The sequence below is a fragment of the Protopterus annectens genome, chromosome 9.part0 (assembly GCF_019279795.1).
Source record: "Protopterus annectens isolate FY-2018-M chromosome 9.part0, PAN1.0, whole genome shotgun sequence".
NCBI classification, from domain to species: Eukaryota; Metazoa; Chordata; order Ceratodontiformes; family Protopteridae; genus Protopterus; species Protopterus annectens.
In genome coordinates this window covers 1283843876-1283859059 of record NC_056743.1, presented here as the reverse complement: position 1 = coordinate 1283859059, position 15184 = coordinate 1283843876, and the positions used below count along the sequence as shown (strand labels likewise).

The 15184-nt window shown below is 36.9% G+C and overlaps 1 protein-coding gene across 1 annotated transcript in view; it reads right to left on the bottom strand.

Annotated features, from left to right (window-relative positions):
* The window catches only part of GCK (glucokinase), a 564210-nt gene that overhangs the window by 491734 nt on the left and 57292 nt on the right, over positions 1 to 15184 (bottom strand). The gene's annotated exons all lie outside the window — the stretch shown is intronic.

Here is a 15184-nt window from a genome sequence, read left to right as displayed (position 1 = left end):
CCCTCATTACTGAAGGGGTGGGAGGACTCACGTCATAACTTGCATCTCAGATCTGCTTCTAACGTGCTTCTGTAAGACCTGAAGGACTGAACTGATGAGGCATAAGGTATCTGAGAAAGTGTCTAAGATAACTCTCTCTCTCTTTGATGAAGTCCTGCTCAATAACCGTTTGGGTGACTTGTTGGAAATAACAGTGATCAGCACAATAACGACTCTGAAGCTGAAGCTGGTGAATGTGTCAGAGTCGATATAAAGGTAGACTCAGTTCCAGGGACCTTTAGAGCCAAGGATGACTGCAAATCCTCAGATCTTCTCTTTGGGGAAACAGAATCCTTTATCACTGAGAATGCTTGTCTGACTCTGATACCTTTGTAGGCTTCTCTACCAGGGGCAATAGTCCATTAATTATCAGCTTATTTTTCTTATCTGAAAGGGCTCTAGGCCACAAAAGATTTACAAATAATACAGTCCTCTGTGAGATATTCCAGTCCCAAAGATACCAGACATAAACTGTTGGTGTCTTGGAATGGGATTTTATGGCCACATTTCTTGCACTTTTTAAAACTCTCTCTCCCTTTTCCATGAAAAAATATCACACAAAAGAAATCTCAAAACTACTATAGACAGCTATTAGACTGATAAGAATAGATGATAACCAGATTTAAACAGCTAGCTAAACAACAGAGACCTAAACTATGCTTGTAACTATTATCTATTTTTTTTTAAATAAACAGAGGCAACAGTGTTAAGAGCTTGACACCAAGAATGGAACACGAGCAGCTGGAAAAGACTTTCCCAAGTAAAGAAAGGTAAAAAGATAATGTTAACAATAGGTTTGAAACTATTTTAGATAATCTAAGATAAATGGATTTAAAAAATAACGAGAGGTGCACTTAGCATTTGTGGAGCTGTAGGATCCGTGTCTGTTAACAGAGGTAAAAAATTCAATCTGAGGTAATCTTACATGCTAGGGTATGATGGAAAAAGAATTCTTAAAGGACCACTATGGGCAAATGATGAAAAAACATATATTTTTATCTTGCCATTAATTACTGCATATCCCAACGTGGCCTGTAGCAAAATAAGTATTCATTACTAATTTTAGTTTATTTATTTTTTAATCCTTGTCTGCCCTTATGGGGGCAGACATCCTGATTCCTTTCGAAAGCTAAATCTGCCCCATAATGCACTAGGAGAACACAGACTGTGAGAATAAGTAGTCCTACCATTTGTTGTCAGACCACACTTCCAATCATTTAGAACGGAACACCTGAAAAAAACTGCCAAGTTTGAGAGTGTATAGATCATGTGTCATTGATTGGTATGCACTGAGTTTTACAAATGTTGTTCCTACTAATGTACTACACATTCTCTAAAAGAAGCTTGTAAAAATGTCAAAAAATTACTGAGATAAAAAAGACTTTTCACAAGGAGCAGTTTTGCAAGTTTAATTTCCTAGCCAAGATACTCCTCCTAGGGATGCCACCTTTTCAAATGCCCAAATTGAGACATTTTCTGCAGAAACATGAGATTTTGCAGGACAAAACATAACCATGGCCAGTGCAATGGGCAGAACTTTACTTTTGCCAAAATAAAAGCTTACTCTCATAGTATTTGAGTTGCTTGTGCTATTACATGTGACATTTAAGTGTTTCAGATATAAAATAACTGTTTTATGAAGTATTAAAGAAAACTGTGGTTGGGAGGATGGCCTAATGGTTAAGGTGTTTGCCTTACAAACATAAGGTAAGGGGTTGAATCTCACAAGGGATAATTGGCTAGGCTTAAAATGGTTTGCAAGTGCAGTTAGCCTAGTACTAACCTATGAACTTGAGAAATATTTTTTGTCTTACAATCTCAGGATATTTGCCATTTTTTCATTTTTTTCCACAGGACACACCCACCCAAAGAAGGGCTATCCCTTGCAAAGAGGGACAGGTGGTAACTATAACTCCTCCTATCTCCCCTCCTTCAATGAGTTAAGAGTCTCACACTTCCAGCTTGGCTAGATTCAACTAATTAGTCAACTTTGCAGGACAATAGACATCAAACAAATCACACCCTGGTGTGCCACTAAAACTGATCTCTCGTATGTCTCTTCATTTCTGAATAGAATTTCTGAGGAATTATTTCTGAAAAACAGGACACGCATCAATTCAGAGTTTAGGCCAATTTATCTATCCATTTCTTAAAATGTGCAAAGTAAAATATTCTATTTGAATTGCATACTGGCTACTCATGTGGTTATCTTTGTATAGTTATTCTGTTATAGCATAACCCAAACTACAGTATTTAATGCCAAGCTTTACATAACAGTGAAACAGTTCTCGGTCTCTTCTTAATAATGACTACCCAAGCCTCTAATGTGACCCAGTACTTTCTGTTGCTACTGCTTCATGTAGCTTGTAGTAGTTGTATACCTGTAGTATATCTCTTATTCTCTCAGCAACAGACTTGTGGAGAAAGCTTCCAAATCAGATACTTTTTAAAATAGCAATACTACTGATTTAGTAAGCTCACAAAATAAGACTGCATGAATTAGCATTCATTGTCTGAAAAAAGATAAGCCTTTAGTTGCAGTGAATGTCATTATTTGTTCATGAGAATCCAACACCTTTTTCAAAAAGCATTAGGGATTGTAGTATGTCAGAGCAAAAGTATAATCCAAGATTAGGGACACTTGTGGGGTATGCCAAAAAGCGATCTAACACTCTTACTCATCTGTTCTCCATTGTAACTATCCCAAATCAGACAGACATGTACATAGCTCATGACATACATGTATTGAAACAGTGCCAGCTACTGTAGCACTGATACCATACTCCAAACAGGATTCTCAAACAACATACTGACAAACACAGGGCAAGGTATATGTCTCAATCAAGCAATGATGAAATTGCTAGGGACCACACTGAGCACAATTTTACTCTTAATCTCTCCATTTCACAATGCATAATTTTCACACCACACTTACAAAGGCACACCTCCACTCCCCACAAACACACAGCCACCCACACCCACACAACATACCAGTCAAGTATGAGGCTTTTCCAGCCTCTCCGCAAAACACTGTTGCAATGACTTTGGCAAATGTAAACAATTGATGGTTGCCAGTTCAGGACTCCCATCCCTACCTATTGGAGCGAGTCCACTGCAGGGCAGCCTATTATGTGATACTGGATATCTAATGCAGCCATTTCTGCTAACATCCATAGGATCCTCACTGAAGCATCCACAGGAGGCCTACAATCAATGCCATGGATGAAACATCATTAACTATCTTTGCAAATTGAAGATTAATTTTCACTGCAAGGAAAACTGATGATATACTCAAATATATACTGATGGAGGCATGCAAACAACACAAACACACACACACACACACACGTGTGTGTGTGTGTGTGTGTGTGTGTGTGTGTGTGTGTGTGTAGATGTACTCGCAGACGAAGAGGATGAGGAACCACCATCACCACCACTACCTTCTCATCAAAGGATTCAGTATGTATGAATGTAAGGCTAGGCTTCTTAAAATCCTCATAGAGCAGTAACCTAGTAAATACTTATGAATCTATGAAGCTACCTAGATATTTTCAAATAGCTTCCTTTTTAGTAGTGGGCAGTCACAGTAGCATCTAGAAATGCATGTGTTGTCTAGCAGCTGTGATGCTTTAGCTTACAAAGCATTTTTGTTTTATGTGGCTTGTAACAGAGTGGCATTATGACGATGCTAACATGATGCATGGTAGTGTATACTCAAGTATGCAGAACAGCATGTTAACTGCAATGGTAGGTCTGCTTTCATGTATTAGCAAATTATACATTTGGTATGTTATTCTGAGCTGCTTCATTAATTTATTTACCATCAGTCATATATGTGCAATGACAGTCAGGTTCTGTTCTAGGAGTAGTCCATGGTACATCTGTGAAATGATGAATGGCAGGGGTACCAAAGGAGTTAGTAGTAGTCATGCTGTTCTGTTTATTGAGGCACTGTGTTGTGCCAAATGCTATGACATTGGTCTTAATGGTATTTATAGTGAGTTTATTAGTAATGAGTCAGTTCAAAAGAAGTTCACAGACAAGTTATAGTTCTTATTTGACTTGATCTGTATTTTCCCTGCCTTTCTGATAATAATATCATCTTCTTATACTAAGCAATCTAACTGAGGGATATCCTAAGGAAGACCATGAATAAACAAGGAAAACAGTATCCATAGCACTGAAACCTGACTGAATGTATGTTACTGAGGGAGACTCTAAATATGCTTCCAGAGAGCTAGTTTGTGTACCATTACATTACTTTAGTGGAGACTCCTATATATTTTAATTTATTAAGTAGTACCTTGTGATTGACTGTATCAAGCACTCATTTCATATCCAAGAATATTGTCCCATTTAATAGACCTTGATCCATGTTGTTGTATATTAGATTTGTAATGGAAAAGGCAGCAGTCAGAGCATTACATTTAAGTTTAAAGCCATGCTGCCTGTCAGTAAGAATATCATATTTTGATATGCATTCCAAAATTTGGTTGCATATTAAAGTTTCCAGTATTTTGGCAATGGGGCATAACCTTGCAAAGGGAGAGCAAACTGTACTAGGTGATAGGATCTTAGGTATAGGTGTTATTAGGGTGCATTTGAAGCAGTGTAGGATGGACAGGACGGTTACAGAGACATTGAATATAAAATTAAGTGGAATTTCTAACCATTGACTGCCTACTTTTAACAGCTTAGAATGAATGATGTGGAAAGTGAGCTTCTCTACTAGTTCCTTAACGTGTAATTTGTTTGTTACTTTGAAATATAAGTATTTATGCAATGGAATGCAGGGAGGAGTGTGACACCCCTGCACTGGACCAGTAATCAAGGAGCCTCAATCCTCACAACTAGCACCAGTGAGGGATGTACACATTTAGGAAGATGACAAGTACACACACAGTAAAGTCAATTCAAGTCAAGTCAAATTTTATTTATATAGCACCTTACAGACATCAAAATGCCACCAAAGTGCTTCACAAAAAACAATAAATACAACATTAAACTTAAACAATCATCCCACACTATTAAAAGCTAACTCATAAAAGTAGGTTTTTAGCTTTGATTTAAAGGACTGCCTAATATAAAGCGGAAGCACATTCCAAAGCTTTGGAGCTGCAACTGAGAAGGCTCTATCAACTCGCATCTTTAATCGTGTCCTCGGAACTACAAGCAGGGACAAATCTTCTGAATGAAGTGCCCTAGTAGGAACATAAGGATGCAACATCTCTGCCAAATATTTTGTGGTTAAACCATTCAGAGCCTTATAAACCAATAACAACATTTTAAAATAAATCCTATAAAAAACAGGCAACCAATGTAAAGCTGCCAATATAGGCATAGAACAAGCTGTTAAATGCATGCAACACAATTTCAAGATCATGTCTAGTCAAAAACATGATCCTAAAACATAAATCTATATCTATCTTCACTCCTAAATTAACAACAATATCCTTTAAATAAGGAGTCAATTCACCACAATCCACCAGACCAAAGAGCACTACTTCTGTCTTCCTTCATTAAGACTTAAGAAATTTTCCATCATCCATGTTTTAACCTCACACAAACAATCTAAAACCTTCAATACTGATTGATCACTAGCCTCATCCAAAGGCAGATAAAGTTGGCAATCATTAGCATAAAGATGAAAATCAATATCATACTTCTGCAATATATCCCCCAAAGGCATGATATATATATATATATATATACAGAACAATAAACTCCCAAGGAAGTAAGACAGTAAAGTACAATTTCCCTGAAGAGCACACAGAGATCACAGTCAATCTGAGGCTGGTTTCTCCCTCTTTCTCCAGATCCCCAGTAAGACTCCCCACTGGCACAGCTATAGGGTTAAGATCTCAGCTGAGATGTCCAGCCAAAACCTCCAGGACCCTCTCTGTCCAACCAGTGCTTTGTCTCCCTGCCCAAGTAGCTGACATACACACTTGAGATTTGATTTATATACAAACACACACACACACTCCTGGGAAAGGCTGGCACAGGTTTACTAGCTATGCCTTCTTCTGCCCAGACTAAAAGGTAGTTAGCACTGCCACCAATCAACTCCTTATCAGCTACTATAAGGCCCTTACAAAGGGTGACCAATTCTACTGTGTAATGTTACTATTATCCAAATGGTGTGACCAAGACTAAGGCTATTTAGACGTGACCTATACAGTGTCACCAAATACATATGCAAGTACTCTAAGAGCTTAAATATGTCGAAACAAACCAGCCACAATTAAAAGGTTTAAATATATTTAATAATAAATAAAAGGACAAGACAATACTCAATAACACAATACAGTGACTACAGAGTTTAGAATCACAGGAAATATTTTAAAACAACATTACAGGACAGTCTCAAATAAATACAGAAAACATCTAAACTAATCTTTACTATATGACTATATATATATATATATATATATATATATATATATATATATATATCTAAGAGAGATTACTGTACCGTGGTTACTTACTATTAGCAAGGCAAGTGGTGATAAGAGGATGTTTCCAGGTCCAAAGACAAATACAAAATGCCCTACATGACTTACTTACAGAGCAAGGCAAATGCAGGTGAGAAGTGCTGAATGAATGTTTCTAGGTCCAAGACAAGATACAAAATGCACAGTCTCTGAGATAGTTCCCAAATTAATACCAAAACATGACTTCTGAGTCAGCTGGATGGCATCACTCTTTGTCACCTGCCTTCAGTTTCCAGGCTAACAAAAACTAATAATTTTTAGCATCTCTGTGTGAAAAGTACATATCTCTCAGAAGTGCAGCTGCAAGGAACTCACAGAGCAATAAAAACACTTTACATTTTAAACCTAGTAATTATTTCTGTTTCAAGACAATAGAAAGAAACTTCTAGCTTTAGCCATCCTGTCTCCTTCAGTGAAACTCAGAAATAAACATAATAGTAAAACACTCAGTTCTTTTCCAGTAGGGTACACTGTAGTTACATTTTTGAAGCTCAGTCCATAACATACAGTTCAACACACACTTCTTCACCAGTGGTTTAATATATACATAACATATAATTCTCTTACATTTGTAAGACAAGCATATGAATTACATTAATATTCACAAATGACATATGATTATTTACAAAATTCCAGATAGCTGAGCAGTGTCACAAGGATTAACAAAGTTAATTTTAAACTGGGGCATAAAGTCAGTTGGTAGGGTCATTATGTTATACAAAATGCCTTAGAGCACATTTTCCGTTGGGGGATTGTTGCCTGGCTGTCTGGGGAAAAGTTTATTGGTGTCTACATTTTTGATTGTGCACCAGAATTGTTCCACACCTCTAACATAGTTTGATTTATGTGTATTAGTTATGATTTTCATTTCTCTGCACAATTTCTGATAATGATTGTGTTTATCACTACTAGTTAGGATGGCATTTTTCCTGGCTTTATCCCTAAGTTTTTTTAAATATCTTTATTAAATTTATTAAATTATCACTTAAGACATATGCACACATGCATTACCAGAAAAAAAAAACATATTAGCATTTTTTTCATTTACATATATTACACATTGCATATCTGTTTTATTTCTTTATAGCAACTGCCATTCAGTCCATTACATAAATTGCTCAATTCTCCCCTTCCCTTTCCTTAAGCCTCACTCACTCTCTCCTCCTCCATATTCTACATGTATTATTCTTACATATTCCATTTATTTCTATGTAGTTTGATCCTCCCCTTTTCTAAAGGCCCCACTTCCAATTAGTTATTTTATCTCTTTTTCAATATTCAATACTTTAAATATAGTTAGTATAGATTTTGATTTCCATTTTCTAGTAAATGCTTTTTGGCAGTCAATAGAATTAAGTGTAATAAGGCTATATTATGGCAAATAAATTCAGATCCTGTGTCCCAACACAAAAGAGTAATTTCCTTACTTACATCCATTTCTTCCCCAGATATTTCTAACACAGTATTCTGTAGTGTTTTCTTAACTCTGTCAACCCATTACACTAAAAAAATATGCTCCCAGTTATCTCTTTCTTAACCATCACATCCCCCAACATTTGATGTATAACTGAGAACAAAATATCTGAAGTTTGTTTTGGGTAACACCTCAAAGCAAACATTTTAAACCTTTTGGACTTTGTTGCTTACTGGGGAGCCATACATATGTCTTCCCATTGCTCTTTTGTAATTTGTTATCTCATTGCTCACTTCTAAATTGCTTTTCCAGTCTCTCTTCCCAGTCCTTTCTAACCACCTCTGATTGATTCTTATACTTATAATACAATATTTTATATGCTGTACTAATTATCCCTGTTTTAACATCCACTTCAGTTCTACATTCAACTAAAAACACTGCCAGAGCAGGTATTTCACTTAGGATTCCACCATCCCTTTCTCTTTGCTTATACTCTGATATAAATCCCTGATAGGGAAGATAGTCTTTAGCCTGCAGTTCAAATGTCTTCTTGGCCTCTTCCCATTCTGTTACTTTGCCCTCTCTAGCTCCACATCCTTGGGTTCCTTTGCCATTTTTTCCCAGTAAATTTCATATTTGGATAATCATTTTTCTCTTGGCCCTTATTTGAGATAAAGCCACTAGAAATCAGATGGAAGGATAAATCAGATGTGACGAACAAACTGAAAATAAAGAAGGGAAGAAATATGAGTAGATAACTAATATTCTTAATGGTTTCATTTTCAAATATGTATCATACTGCTTCAATGGTATCTATGCTGGTCTGAACATAGCTATTATATAGCTACTACATAACAGTAATACACCTGAGTTAGTGCTGCCTGCAAGTAGAGCATCCGATTACTGGAGTTACTGCTACATACATATACCCAACACTGACAGAAGGCATTCGTTTTTACGGTGTGCTCCTCAACCAAGGTCATTTTTCACCAAAATGGCACAATTCTTACACAATCTGCATGGTCCTGGAGGAAAATGCCCAAAGAGTGGCAGACGGTATTTGTACATATAAGCAGTGAGCAAGTAGAAATCCACCTGTCCCCCTATATAAACATTTAGCATAGGATGTCTAGATTATTGCTCCTCAGGATATAAGAATGGCAAACTCATAAAACAACATCTAAGTTAACTTTAAAATGTGGAAATGTGCAATAACAATCAAGGACCTGCACACTATATGCATATAACATTCAAATACATATCAACCCCCCCCCCCAGCATCAAAGGGAGACCACAAGCTGTTATTTAACTCAGAAGCCATTAACCTATCTGGCCAAAATCATTACAAAAACATAAAGAAACTGCAAAAGAAGACAGATGGAGAAAATATCTGGGTGATATTAACAAGACCAGGAAAATGACACTGGATATCTACTGTTACAGTGGAAGCCTCACACAAGTATCCTGTGCCTCATCTATTATTTTATGGTCTGACTTCTCATTTGCAGAGTAGAATATCAGTGCAAAACTCAAGACAGGTGAAGTATCCATTAGTATATGGTAGACTTAGGCAGTAGCAAAAATTACCTCTTTTTTTGAACTGTTAATCAAGCCAGTGTGCAGGATTGTTAAAGTGTGAATAGAAGCCGAGGAAGCAACTTATCTGATATCAACTACAGAGATTTCTATGAAAACACTAAAGTTGTAAGGAACATCTTTCACTGTAGGAGTTGTGATATGACCTAGTAAACGCTCACCAGCAGCATCATCATACAAAGAAGAGTATTTGCAAACTATTCATGAATAGCTTGGTTCTTTCAATCTTGCTACACTTACATATGCAAGGGGAACAAAGAGCTAGTTAGTCATTTTGCTGTACTCTATCCTGTCAGTGTAGAGCTCAGGTTTTCTGTGGAAATCAAGAAAATAAAGTCTGTCATCTCTATTCTAAGAATGAGGGGGAAAAAGACTAAAGGAAAACTCCACTTCTCCTACAGTTTAACTAAACCCTTAGGTTGCTTTTCTCCCTACAGTTTGGTTATAGTATCGCATATGTACCAGGAACCTGCTTGCACGTCACAAAACTTTCATTTCCTTGCTTTGGAATCAAAGAAATAAAAGGAATGGAAGCCCACCCACATTTTCTTAGGCTTAACTTCTCACATACTTTGCAGAGGAATTTGTCTCCACCTGTGCAACATACTATAAATACAAAGAAATCTGTAGTTTATCCTGACAGGTATTGCTGACAATCTTAGATGAGCAATTAGTCCTGCTGATGTCAGAAGCACATCAGCTGCTATAAAAAAGACAGAAAGCTGTGGAACTGTTTTCCATTGTCTTTATTGCAGGGAGGAAGAGAGAAGAAGATAATTTGTATCAGTGTTTCTAGTTGATACAGTTGCCATCTGCCTCTCTTTCTGCGGAGCAGTCCTGATTTGGGCAGTTCTGTCCTATGGGTAGATGGGTAAGAAAAATGGTAAATTTTTTGATACTTTTTTCTGACCTTTGTCTGTCGCAGAAATCTTTGATACTACCTTTAACTCATATTAATATATAAAGTAGTATAAACAGCCAACATTGCACATCACAGAGTCTTTATCTTGGTAATAAGATGAAAATAAATAATTATTTTTCATTTGATGATGGCATGGTTTGTTGTGCATAATCTTAAGGTTCAGTAAGATTTTCCCACCTTGGCACAGCGACCCTATTTTTGTATAGTGCTCCACATATAAGTGGTATGGTATTTTCTGTAACTGCAACTGTTTGATAAGTGTTAAGATATTTACACAAAACTACTGATGTCATGCTGAAAGATTATGGTGTTGATGAAGTGGTCAGTAGGCTGCAATGTATGCATTAGTGCCTCAATTTAAAGAAGTCTCTGAAAATATGAACGCATTCAGGAATAGATAGTTGTATTTTTTTTTACTTTTGAGCAAAATAATAAGCATATTAGCTCATTTCTCCAACACTCAGGATAACAAAAAATGCAATGCTTCCACTGCTTCAGACACTAGTGAGTTGCAGAACATGCACTTTGAAGTAGTAACAGCTCTTGGATTACTCTGCTAGCTTTGACACCTCAGGAAGAGTGTGGGGGAGTCATTTCTAACACAGATCTACAAAATGGCAGTCCTTACAAAAGCTTAGAATTTAGTTGTTTTCTTTGACTAGAGCTGTAAAATTATTCTGTATGGCTTGACACAGATTCTGAGAGAAATATATATGATGGTCATTTAGGAATAAAACGCAAGCACTCCTGCTACATAACGTGTGTAAGATGTCTGTGGCTCACACTGTTGCCATTGTATCTTAATGGACTAGGAAAACATCACCACTTCCTTATGTCTAGAGTGACTAATATAAAGGGGACATTTTGTGGAGAAAAAGCATATTAAAATTTTATAATAAAAACCTAGAGTTATTTTAATGTGTTAAAATAGCCCGGAAAACAAAGATACAATGAGAAAGCACATTTTTTGAGTTCCAAGCTAGAGTTTTTTTAATGGTATTTTATGATCGAGTGCAACACAAAAATATCTCATATTGAAAAAAGGATTAGCATCTAAAGAAACTATATTTGTGAAAAAAAAAGTAAAAGTCTCATTACAAATTAAGGCTAGAAAAGTTCCAATTCCAGTAGGGATGAACAGCATATTTTGTGACTGTTGGAAACTGGGGATGATGGGAACGGAGAAGGAAAGCAAATGTGACATTAGTACTACCCCTTGCTTTGCGAGTTTCAGTCATGGATCAAATAATGTCTTCACCCTAAACTGTCTGTAAATGAGTTATGATATTCTGGCAAATCAAACAACTACTGAATGAATGTCAACAGACCAGGTTCTAAAATATCATGGCCATTCTGCATAACTGATAAGCAAGCCACACTGCATTGGTGTTGTATTTGACTATCCCAAGAAGTCTTAGCTATAGACAATTTTTGAATGATCTGATGGCTGATTTCACTGAAAACACCTTTCACTGAAAACATCTTTTTCATACAATCATTCTGGTTTATCATACTAATTGAGTATAAGATCACTTGTCACATTTGCGCCGCACCCATCCATGTGTATCAGAAATCAAGACCTAGGTGGAAAGAAAAGAACAGAACTGCTTCCCTGTAATTATTCATACATTTTTCTCCCACTAAGACAGGTTGCCAATCAGTGGTGCAGGCAATGGATGGGATATTTCTAAACAAATTCTGGCCTACACCCAAAGGATTCCTTAAATAGAATTAAATATCAGCTATGATCCTGTCTGTCCACTTCACAAGGCTTAACTGCTACAGGCACTAGTCAGCAATGCACCCTTATTACGTTCTCAGGTTCTAACTCTTCTCTTATCTATCACAATGCTCTGTACCTTTCTGCTTCACAAGATCTAGTTTACTGCTCATTTGAAAATGAGCAGTTCATGTCTGAGAGACAGCCCAAGACTCTGGTTAGCATTTTCCTTGCCATTCTTGAATGATTTTCGACACATGTTCTTCAATTGATTATTTTCATCATTTTTTATTCCTTCTTGCAGTGGACTCAGATCAGATTTCCTGTTTTCTTGTCAGTTTTACTTTTGTTTTAGGTTTGCTACTCCCTGTTCTTCAGTCTTGGGCTGCCAGTTTGGGTGAAGTGCTTGATGGAGTCCTCTCTTTTGCTGATGTTTCCATTGGCATTGAATGAGAAAGTTAGATGTCGGTTTTAGATGCTTAAAATATTGGTTGTGTCAAGAAAGTGAAAACAGATAAGCAGGATAAGCAGAATAACCATCTGGATTTAAAAACACAGAATGTGGGCGTAATGTTGCATCTCAAAATAAGTACATTTTGTTTACAATGTGCTTCGGTGTAGCGCATCCAGATGCTGAATGCTCTATTTGTCAAGCTTTTGAATGTAGGACTTTAAATGAATGAAACAACAAATTAAAATCAAAAATTGTATTACCTAGAGACAGTTGAGTAAACTTAGAATATAAATGATGGAGAAATGTACACTAGAGAAACAGGGGGTTTCCAAGTCAACTTCCAGGCATTCCCCAATTCCTTGTAAGGTGCAAAGATTTACCAGTGTCTCCCCCTTTAGTTTTAAAGCGGTACTAGGGTCTCAGCTGAAAAGACTTTCTTCTTCAGGTGCTTCTCAAATTGAGGCTTCTGTTGTTGTAGATATTTCACCTATGAAAAAGATTTGCAATATTTCTTTGACTTTGAAGTAGAACTGTAAAAATTACTTGTCCCCTCCAGTACTGTTTCTCTCATGTCAGTTTGGTCCACTAGTTCACTCTGTGGACCAGTTCTCAGGTGAACCTGGACTGGGAAAAGAGGGTGAGGGCTTAGCAAAGGTGCAGATTGAGATGGGCATCCACTCTTCATCATCTAGTTCCAGGTGACAAGAGAAGGTTCTGTTCCTCTATCCCCCCTGAATGTCTCCATTGCAGACCTCTCATTGGTACCGGTAGATTTAAGGCCAGTTTTCCCACTGAAAGGTACCTTGCCAGTGCATCAATTTCTCCAGCTACTTTAGCATCAATGGTTCTGTTAATGCCCATAGTTTCTTTACCAAACAGTTTAGCTCCAACCATTACTAGGGTCAAGAACCAGATGTGGTCATGCCTCTGCTATGAAGACTGAACAAAATTCTTCAAATTCTCAGTAAATGTGAATTTTGAATTAAAAACCTGCTGATTCCATAATGCTGACAGGATCTCTCAAACAAGAGCCTCTTTGAACTATTTGGTTAAGTGTGCATTTGCAAACAGTACCTTTTCCATCAAGGCACTTAACTGTATAACATTTTTGATCAGGTTCCAACATGTGCTGACAGAAGTGATGCATGGCACACTGAAGAAGCTACCATGTTCTAGTCCCTCTGATACTTTACTTGAGGCAAACATATTATGAGACCCCAGAAGAAGACATGGGGAGAATAAATAAGGAGATTAGGATATTTATGTTGGAAAATAAAAGGCCAAGAATTAGCTGGGACAAATTGATTCTACTAGTGGAACAAGGTGGGCTGGATATGCCAGATGTTAAATTGTATAAAAAGGTAACCAACCTTTGGTTACTTTATTTGGTACAGATGAGACAATATAGACCTAAATGGAAGACAGAGTAGAGAGTTGATTATCTGAACTAATTGGGACCTAGGGTAGTTCAGATAATCAAACTGTTCAGATAATCAAACATATAATTGAACCAGGTAAAAAACTTCTAAAAATGTTTTTGATGAACATTAAACAAGAAAAATAAAATAAATATATTGTAAGAACAAAATAGTATAGCATATTAGGGTCTATATTATAACATTGACGTCTACAAAGATCGAATGTTATAATATCGAACCCTAAACACTGAAATCCGAAAACATCGAACAGTCAGAATAGCGAATTTTTTTTCCCAGGGAAAAAATTTGCTATTCCGAGAAACATACACACAACACAAACACACACAAAAAACAGCAATCCACACACATACACTTAAAATTCTACACCTAAACCTAAACTAAACTTTACATGCACTAGTAGCTATCCACTTACCTTAACCCAACCCTAACCCTAAGGTCTGTCACTATCGCACACTCACCTGACCAGCGCCCTAACCTTAACTCACCCAACCTGCCCCTAACCCTAACCTACACACAATTGCACACTTACCTGACCCGCACCCTAACACTAACGTCCACACAACCGCACACTTACCTGACCCACTCCCTAACCCTAATTCACCTAACCCAGCCCCTAACCTACACACAATTGCACACTTACCTTAACCCGACCCATAACGTTCCAACATATCGAACGTTGAAAACAGTGAAGCCACAGCAACAGCCCATCGAATTCTTTCCCTGGGAAAGAATTTGGTGTCCATCACCTTTGCTATTTTCAGCGTTCGACATTACGGGTTCGATATTATAACATTCGATCTTTGTAGAATTTGATGTTATAATATAGACCCCAGTATATTATTGTAGTACAAGCTCAAAAAATACTCATAAGTGACTATGTATAATGTTTACATATTCAGACTTTATGATTTTTCCTACATGAAAACTTTGGAAGGCTGCATTCGGATAATTGACGTTTCGGATAATCAATGTTTAGATAATCTATTCTCTACTATAATACTGGAAGAAGATAGAAAAGGGATGGAGGATAGTGTAAGTTAGAAATATGGGCCCAATGTGAGAATAAGGATGAAGAAAGATATGCTGAATGGTTTGCTATGAAAAAG